This window comes from Vombatus ursinus, unplaced genomic scaffold (assembly GCF_900497805.2).
Source record: "Vombatus ursinus unplaced genomic scaffold, bare-nosed wombat genome assembly UNPS02014158.1, whole genome shotgun sequence".
In the NCBI taxonomy this organism is placed as follows: domain Eukaryota; kingdom Metazoa; phylum Chordata; class Mammalia; order Diprotodontia; family Vombatidae; genus Vombatus; species Vombatus ursinus.
Window position 1 is genome coordinate 7,428,776 of NW_020953936.1, and position 8,960 is coordinate 7,437,735.

An 8,960-nucleotide genomic window follows, 5' to 3' on the forward strand; every position below is an offset into this window, starting at 1 on the left:
AAAGCAAGTCATACAGAATAGATTTACAGTTTCATGTGTTTTTATTATGCTATGTTATGGAAAGGCTGGTTTTTTCCATAACTTGAAAATAAAATCAATAAAAATTTAAAAAAGAAATGTAATTATTTAAATTTTTAAAAGCCAATCATAATAGAGATTCACAGTTTCATATTTAATCCTCTTTTCTATTGTTCTTATGTGGAAATTATAATATATTTTGATTTTTGTCAAGTTCATAATAGTAAAAAAAATTCTAAAAATTAAGAAGCCATAAAACTTTGAATTAGGGTGGTCTCAGAATTGAGAATTGAGAGAAATCATAGAACTAAATGTACTAACTAATTGGATATGGAAAAGATAGGGAAGGGGAAAGTGAGATGGAGGCTGGAAAGATGACTTCAACAGAAACAGGGGAATTGGAAAATGGCAGATTTAGAAGACTAGAAGCTGCATGTTGCCACAGAAGGAGCACTGTATTTGGAGTCAGAGGACTCAAATTCAAATCTTAATTCTGCCAATTACTTCCTTGGGCAAGACCTCTCTGGGTCTTGATTTTCTCATTTGTAAAATGAGGCCCCTTCCAGCTCCAAATCCATAAGCCTATAAAATGTCAGTTTTCCCCATGTTGAATCTGAAGTATTGATATGATATCAAAGTACTCCCCAGTTAACTGAAATATGGGTAAAGAGGCCAAGAGAGATTTGGGGGCTGGTTGAAATATAAATATGGTAGCCATCTGCAAAAATGCACTACCTTTTGTTGAATCTCTAGGAGTACATAAGAGCAACAAGGGAGAGAGATCATTTTGAGAAAAGAGTCTAGAATAGGAAATAAGAAGGTATGTATTTAGTTATCTAGAGGACAAATATGAACAACAAAGGACAAATGTGAACAAAGAAAGGAATGCTTATAATTTTTATACTGAAATTCTATTCCTCCTGTATCTATAAAACATTAATTTTTTTTATATTTTACTCTCTTGATAGGGGGCAGCTAAGTGGCACAGCAGATAGAGTGCTGAACCTGGAGTCAGAAAGACTCATCTTCATGAGTTCAAACCTGGTCTCAAACAATTACTAGCTGTGTGACCCTGGGCAAGTCACTTGACCGTGTTTTTCTTAGTTTCCTCATCTGTAAAATGATCTGGAGAAGGAAATGGCAAACCACTCTCTTTGCCAAGAAAACTCCAAATGGGGTCACAAAGTTGGACACAACTGAGAAACAACTGGACATAATTTTGATAGGATCAGGGCACCCCATTTCTCTGCTATAAAAATTATCTTCCCCTGAAAGAGAAGGCTGTCCCTGAAACTTGATTGGCTCCTGCTTCCCTTGACAGAGCTTTCTGGTCACCAGTGAGCATAAAACATATCACCCTTGTGGCCACTCTGACCTGTTGGATTTCTAAAGACCCTACTAGACACCATACATTGCCCAGCTGCCCATATTCATCATGTGGAAGAAAAGGGTGAGGGGTAATACCCAGAGAAGCTAGGTGTCACTGTATTCTTTTTGCATATCCTTGCTGGATTAGGGCAAAGTAAACCTCCTTTTGTTAATTGTTCAATGACTTGCAAGTGCCTCATTTAGCCCCAACAATGAACCTGAACAAGGTACAGGTATAAGACTTGCCCTTAACAACTATGTGAGGGGAAGGGTTGCTTTGTTTTTAGGAGACCTACATTTAGATATAAACAGGACAAACATGAACTGTAGACTGGGACATGTTCAGGTAATAGAAGAAAGAACAGAGAAAAATATTCTGAAAGTCAAGAGGAGAAAGTATCAAAAATGAGGAGATAGATGGTCAACAAATGTTCAAAAGGTTGTAGCAAAGAAAAGGATTAGAATGGAGAAAAGGCTATTAAATTTGGTCAATGAAAAGTGACTTTGGAGTATGCAAAGGATAGAGAAGTAAGCAGTACAAAAGTAGAAGCAATGAGTAGTTAACTCTCCAGAAAATAGGCCATGAAGGCAAAAAGAGAGAATGATGACTTGAGGACATGGTAGGGTGTGAGGGACTGTCTGATGTTGGCAGCTACCAGGTTGGGCGCTGTGGCAAGAGTAGGGTAAGATCTGGGTATTTTGGAAGTCGAGGCAGGGGCTATGGTAGGCAGAGTCATGGTGAACTGGGATGGGCTGGATATGGAGAAGCCCTGAGGCAGTGGGCAGTGCTATGTGAGATAAGCTGGGTGCAAGGAAGTAGCCAGAGCTTGAGCTCCTGAGGCAAGGGGCGGTGCCACGTGGGAGTGGGATGGCAGACGACTGAGTTCCCTTTGCTTAGTCCCCTCCCTATATGCAACGTCATCCCCAGATGCCTCCTGTGACCTTCCTGACTTCCTGGGTCCCTTTGTGTAGCACTGACCCAGACCCCTCCTCCCAGTATTCTGAGTCTGACTTCCTAGGTCACGTACTCTGTCTATGCGCTAATCCCAGATGTCTCCTCCCTGTATCCGGTCCTAGCCTCCTACGTCACTCTCTCCCCCTTGGTGTGCTAAACTCAGACAGCCCCTTCCGGTATCTGACCCTACAATCATTGGCTAGTAAGCGGGCTGGGGAGGAGGGGCTAGGTAGGTATTTGGGAACAAGCGTGGTCAGATCACGCGCGCTCTCTCCTGGCTCCTGTTCTGTTGCTCTGGCCTTGCTGCGTGGGCTTGCTGTGATGGCCTCTGAATAAAGCTCTGGTGTTGGCGCCTCCCGATGGCTCGTCTCTGTGTGTTTATCCGGTTGAGGACCGAAGACTCAGAAGTGAGTATGACTCTGGTAGCGTGCTCCTTATAGGAGGAGAGGGTACCGGCGTGCGGCCGGCAGAAGGTCGGCATGCGGCCAGTTCAGTAGGGCCAAGTGAAGAATTTTTATTTATTTTTGTTTTGTTTTCATAAGATCAGAGGGTCATAGTCCCATAGCTGGAAGAGAACTTCAGAGATCATACAGTTCAATTCTTTCATTTTACAGATGAGGAAACTGAGACTCAGGGAGCTTTAGTGCCTTACCCAAGTACCACAAAAGTAGTAAACATCAGAGGCAGGATTTGAATATAGGTCCTTCAATTTGGGAACTAGTGCTTTTTCTACTGTACCACATTATTTTGGTTTGATATGGGAAAGGAGTATCTGAGAATGTTTGTGGGCAATAAGGAAAGATCCAGTAGAAAAGAATAGATTGAATATGAAAGAGAGAAAACAGAAATGATTGTTGGAGCAAGGTTCTAGACTCAAAAGTAACATCATGATGATGACAATGATGGTGGTGATGATGATGATGATAGCTAGCATTCATATAATGCTTTAATGTCTGCAAAGCACTTTACAAATATTATTCCATTTGATCCTCACAACAATCCTGGGATACAGGTACTATTATTAATCCTTGCTCTTAAGATGAAGATACTGAAGCAAACAAAGGTTAAGTGATTTGGTATGGGTCACACATCTAATAAGTGTCTGTGGCCTAATTTCAATATGGGTCTTCCTGACTCCAGGCCCAGCACTCTACCCACTGTACCATATGATGGGTTCCAGGGTGAAGAGGTAAAATTGTAAACACATAGAAGTCCAATTTTCAACCCTTGTCTAAGGTGTATGAATGTCCCTCTATCATTCATTTCACAGATGAGGAAAAAAGAGGGCCAGATGTGTTCAATGACTTTCCCAAAGTCACACAGCTAGTGACAGAACTGAGATGAGAACAGAAGTCCTCTGACTTTCCATTTAGGATTTCTTCCTGAGATACTACCTTGCCCACCTCCCTATTCCTCTGTGCCCTACCATTTCTGACTAGCCCACCTTCAAAATCCAAGAGCTGTTTTCTCTTTTGCTTTCCCCTTTCAGGGGCAGTGAGTAGAATATTTCCAAAGAACAAAAACAGATATTCTACCTATCACCTAGAATGGAGAAAAGGTGGCTACTAGCCCTTTGCTTTCTATCTTCCACCTTAGGAAATGACAGTCATCCAGAAGAGTAAATTAAGGAGTCCATAGTCACTGAACTTTGCTACCTAAACTTTAAAAGGAGAGAATAAAGCAAAAGGTGTTTGCTTGTCATCAATCCTCCAATTTTTTCATTAAAATAAACACACACAAATATTAATCCCCCAAGCAGTAATCACTACTAGTTCTCTGTTATTATGTCAGTTTTCTTCTGGCCATATTAGACACTATTCCAGAAAGCAATAAAAAAAAACCACATGTCCAGTAAGTGGTAAGCCAGAGAGACCTTCTAAATAAAAAAAAAAAAAGCAAGAATTAAATATCATACAGGAAGCCAGATTTCACTATCAAAAAAATGCATATTTGCTTCATTTTCCTGCTTCTCCAAGCCTTTTCCCTCCAATTTTGTTTCACATCATAATTTTCCTCAAAATGTGTCCTCAAAACTCTTTTTTCTTTCTACTTTTCCTTTGCCAATTGGTCTCTATATTTGGAGGGGCAGTTAGATGGATAGAGTACTGGACCTGGAGTTAGGAAGACTCATCTTCCTGAGTTCAAATCTGGCCTCAGAGCTGGGTGACCCTGGGCACGTCACTTAACTCTCTTTGCCTCGGCTTCCTCATTTGTAAAATGAGATGGAGAAGGAAATGGCAAACCACTCCAGTATTTCTGTCAAGAAAACCCCAAATAGGGTCAAGAAGAGTTGGACATGACTAAAAACAAATCAGCAACTCTGTGTTTGGATTTCATGCTTCAACCTGGCCACTTTAACGCTGTTGGTCTTTGGGCCCAAAGAGTCCGACACTGTTGGGGCGCATTAGGAGGCGGTGCTGGGGCAGCGTGCTCAGGGCTTTTCCACCTCTCCCTGAGGCTGCAGAGCGCTGAGCATCCTTCCAGGTTTCAGTGCAAGGTGCCTTTGTTTGGAGTATCCGTAAAGCTTCTCCCCAACACCCAAATCCCTTGGCCCTAAATCACCGAGAGTACACCACACGGGGTAGCACGGGGCCAAACTCGTCTTACTTGACTCACCCCAGCTACAATTCTAACTTCCTGGACAGCGCCTGTTACTATGGGAATGGCGTCCCCTCCATCACGTGGTAGGGAAGGGTGAAAGGTCACCTCCCAGTGAAGACAGTTCCGGTTCTGCTTCCTACTTGGTGTTGTCTGGGTCTTCTTGAGCTGGCTGAGTCTGCGCAGTTCTGGGGTGCTGAGAGGGTGCCACCTGCGGATTGGACCCGACCCTGAAAGGGCTCGCGGGTCCATCCACTCCAACATGGAGGCCGCCACCATGACTAAACAGCAGCAGATCTCCAAAGTAGCCAAGGTGAAAATCAAAGCCTCTGCTGAAGTGCAGATCGCAGCAGAACAGCTTTTCAGAGAAGCTTAAGAAAGGGAGCTTGAGTTTATTCCACCACCTCCTCAACAGAAAATCACAGATAAGAATGAAATGATTATAAACGGAGGAGAAGACTTTTGACGACAATGTAAGAAGAACTGAACCGCGATTAGTAACTGGATAAAATATGCACAGTGGGAAGAGAGTCTGAAAGAAATTCAAAGGGAGTGTGCCTTAGATATGGGCCATGGAAATATAACTCCCTGGCTAAAACACACAGAAATGGAAATGAAGAATTGGCAAGCAAATCATGCCAGAAATGTCCGGGATAAGGCCATCACAACTCTTTCTTGGGTCAACCAGTTCTGGTCCAGATACACTTATATGGAGGAGATGTTGGAAAATATTGCTGTAGATTGGAAAGTATGTGATCGCTGGAGGAGAAGACGACTTGAGGAGCAAGCCTGGAACTCCTACATCAACTTGAAGTGAGATAGAAAGAGGTGGATAAGGCATGTTGCATGTATGAAAGATTTGACCTGGTATACACTAATGTTAAGAACTAGATCAAGTATGCACATTTTGAAGGAAAACAGCCACTTTGCTTATGCAAGGGAAGTATATGAAAGCGCTGTGGAATTCTTTGGAGATGAGTGTATGTATGGACATCTCTATGTGGCCTTTGCAAAGTTTGAAGAAAATCAGAAAGAATTTAAAAGAGTATGAGTGATTTACAAACATGCCCTGGATAGGATTTTGAAGCAGGAAGCATAAGAACTCTAAAACTTACACAATCGTTGCAAAGAAATTTGGGAATATATGGGGTATGGAAGACATCATTGTGAGCAAATGAAATATGAAGAGGTGATGAAGGCTTTTCCACACAATTATGATGCCTAGTTTGATTATTTATGATTATGGGAAATAGTGTGTGAGAGCTGTTATGAAAGAACCATTGTGCCACATGTCCAAGAGAAGACACACTAGAGGCAATATATATTCCTCTGGATCAGGGGTGGGGAACCTGCGGCCTCAAGGCCACATGTGTCCCTCTAGGTCCTCAAGTGCAACCCTTTGACTGAATCCAAATTTCACAGAAGAAATCCCCTTAATAAAATAATTTGTTTTGTAAAACTTGGACTCAGTCAGAAGGCCACACCCAAGGACCTACACGGCCATATGTGGCCTCGAGGATGTACATTCTCCACCCCTGCTCTGGATCAACTATGCAGTTTATGAAAAGTTGGAGGCAAAGGATCCAGAGAAGACCAGATAGGTATATCAAACTTGTTTGGCATTGATTCCTCACAAAAAGTTTGCATTTGCCAAAATATGGCTACTGTGTGCCCAGTTTGAAATAAGACAGAAAAATGTGCCATTTGCCAGAAGAGCTTTGGGAACTTCTATTGGCAAGTGTCTCAAAAACAAATTGTTTAAAGTCTACACTGAATTGAAGCTTCAGCTTCAAGAATTTGACCAGTGCCAGAAACTTTGTGAACAGTTCCTGGAATTTGCATCAGAAAATTGCACATCACGGATAAAATTTGCTGAGTTAGAGACAATTCTTGGAGATATTGAGATAGCCCAGACAATATATTAGTTGGCCATTAGCCAGCCATGCTTAGATATGCCATAGGTACTTTGGAAGTCCTACATTGATCTTGAAATTGAACAACAAAAATCTGAAGAAAACAAAAAGTCTTTGCTGGAGATTGCCACAATGAACACGCATCAAGGTATGAATCAGTTTTGCCCAATTTGAGCTGTCTGCAGGAAATGAAGAAAGTTTAAATGCAGAAAAATCTATGAAGAAGCCAACAAAACTATGAGAAACTGTGAAGAGAAGGAAGAAATACTCATGTTACTAGAATTCTGGTGAAACTTTGAAGATGAATTTGGAACATAAACTTGTAAGGAAAGAGTGGACAGATTCATGCCAGAGAAAGTTAAGAAGAAAAGAAAAGTACAGGCAGAAGATGGGTCCGATGCTGGCTGGGAAAAATACTAAGATTACATCTTTCCAGAAGATGCAAACCAGCCCAACCTCAAACTGCTGGTAATGGCCAAATTTTAGAAGAAACAGCAGCAGGAAAAGGATGCTGCAGAGAAAGAACCAGAAAAAGACATGGATAAGGGTGAATCTTGACTTTTTCCATGTTGTTGCATTTTCTGTTATTTTTATAAATTCTTTTCAAAATGCAAAAATTTTGAAATGTCACCAAAAAAAGAAAGTAGTGCTCTTCCTCCTTCTCTGTCACCAGCATTATAAGTCTACTTGAATTTACTGCCATTGGATTCAACTTCCTCTCTTCCTTCATAGAAACATTCTATTAGCCTTTAGTCTCCCATCTTTCTTTTTTGTTTGTTTGGGTTTTTTTTGTTTTGTTTTTTGCTTTTTGGTGAGGCAATCGGGGTTAAGTGATTTGCCCAGGGTCACACAGCTAGTAAGTGTCAAGTGTCTGAGGCCGGATTTGAACTCAGGTCCTCCTGACTCCAAGGCCGGAGCTATATCCACTGCACCACCCAGCTGCCTCGCATCTTTCTAAAATACAATGACTCCTCAACCTCAAAGACTTATTCCATATAACTATACGCCTTACCTTTTATTTCACTTTTAATTGTCTGTATTATTAAACCTTCTTGGTTAATTTATTTTTATTTTTTATAACTGTGACTTGCCATTTAATAAATGTGAAATTTCATTTCCCAGTGACTTCCTTCCTACATCCTTATCCTGCCCAATAAAACCTTCCCTTGAAACAATGAAGTATAGCTAATTAAAAACAACCAATACATTGGCCCTATCTAACCACTTAGGACTCATTCTACACAAATAGTCTACCACCTCTGCTGAGAGGAGCTGGGAAAAAGAGTATGTTGTACTGTCAGTACTCCAAAATAAAGCTTGGTCACTCCATTAATCATTTTTTCAATGTTGTTTTCCTTTACATTATGGTGATTACTGTATGAACTAATATCTTGGTTCTGCTTACTTTGTTCTGCATCTGTTGATATAAATCATTCCAACTTTTTTTGAATTTTTCATATTCATCACCTCTTGATGAGGAAGAGCAACAGTGGATGGAATTCCACCCTCAGAACCAGACAGATCTCAGTTTAAGACCTGCCTCTGACACATACTGGCTGTGACCCTGACAAGTCCCTTAATCTCTTAGTGTCTTACATAACTTTCTAACAGTCTAAGCTGAAAAAAAAGAAGGTGCTAGCCTGCATCCTCACCCAGAGTTCCTTCAACCCATAAAATCACAGATGTAGGCTGTATCCTTATTCCTTTCTAATCATGTGCTCAATATTCCAATTGAATCATGTTCTTAACACTGAACATATTCTTATGCACAATAATATCCCATCACATTACTATAACACAATTTGTTTATCTATTCTCCAGACAATAGGTACCCACCATGTTTCCAGTTGTTTTTTGGGGTTTTTTTTTCACTACCATAAAAATGCTGCTATAAATATTTGTAAATATGGAAATTTCTTCCTCTGTCTCTGACCTCTTTGGAGTCTATCCCCAGCAGAGGTATCATTGGGCCAAAGGGTACATACGGTTTAATGATTTTCCTAGTTTAGTTCCAAATTGTTTTCTATGCCTGTTCCACCAATCCACAGCTCCAGCAACAATGCACTGATTACATTCTTACTATATGCCAGGTACTGGGCTAAGCTTGA

The 8,960-nt window shown here is 41.0% G+C and overlaps 1 pseudogene; it reads left to right on the forward strand.

Moving 5' to 3' along the window:
• Positions 1-5,201: 5,201 nt before the first annotated feature.
• Positions 5,202-7,410, forward strand: LOC114040816 (annotated as a pseudogene).
• The last annotated feature ends 1,550 nt before the right edge of the window (positions 7,411-8,960 follow it).